Source organism: Nuphar pumila, chromosome 16 (assembly GCF_984573655.1).
Source record: "Nuphar pumila chromosome 16, dmNupPumi1.hap1.1, whole genome shotgun sequence".
In the NCBI taxonomy this organism is placed as follows: Eukaryota; Viridiplantae; Streptophyta; class Magnoliopsida; order Nymphaeales; family Nymphaeaceae; genus Nuphar; species Nuphar pumila.
This window is the reverse complement of record NC_143264.1, coordinates 49,745,361-49,746,360: the sequence shown is the minus strand read 5'-3', so window position 1 is coordinate 49,746,360 and position 1,000 is coordinate 49,745,361.

Genomic DNA, 1,000 nt, shown 5'->3' with positions numbered 1-1,000 from the left:
CGTTAAATAAAATGTCCCAGCTACTTCGCTGGTCGTTAAATGAAATGTCCCAGCTACTTCGCTGGTCGTTAAATGAAATGTCCCAGCTACTTCGCTGGTCGTTAAATGAAAGGTCCCAGTTTTTACTGGTCGTTAAATAAAAGGTTCCAGCTCTTTCGCTGGTCGTTGAATAAAAGGTCCCAATTTTACTGGTCAGAATGTCCAAAATCATAGATTGCAACTAAAGGTCACATCAAAATCTATATTGAGTGATTTGTTTCACAAAGAATTCTCAAAAACTTTGCCAATTTGCTAAAAATATTTGTTGATTCCAATAAATCTTACTGCACAAAAGAATTACCTCAGATTACCCCCAATATTTTTTCCAAAAAGGTGAAACTTTTTGCGAAAAAGAGGTAAAATTCAAATCTTTTTATGTTGATCAACCAAAATGATGTAAGAAGTATCTTCGGTATGATTGGCGAAAGAAATATTCAATGACATTGAAAAGCCAGAAGCGAATTGATATTGATCATGGCTATAACGCATGTTTAAAGATGATTTTCTGGCAATCAGGCAGTGGAAATATCCTGAGCTATAATAGAACCCACTTAATCCATATCTTCTCATTCTAAAGTTGCAATCAAATATCTGCAAAAGGGATCTCTCAATTGTCGTCAAGATGAAGGCGAATTAAGCGAGTAGATCCCCAGGGCCAAAGAAGATTTGGATCATCTACCAAGATGAAGGAATTTGTGAAGGATCCTTCCGGGAAAAGTTCAGATCATCGTCGAGATGAAGGCGAGTGTGATGGACCTACTGACAAACCCTAAATGATATTTGATTTCTGCTATCATCTAAAGACCTTGTTGAGCCAATATCCTCAATATAATCCCTGAGATAAATGAAGGATCGGAACATCTCCAAGATGAAGAAGCTTGTGACGTACCCTTCCCTAAAAAAAGAGAGAAAAGTCAGGACATCTCCAAAATGAAGGATGATGTAAAAGCCCGAAAAGCCC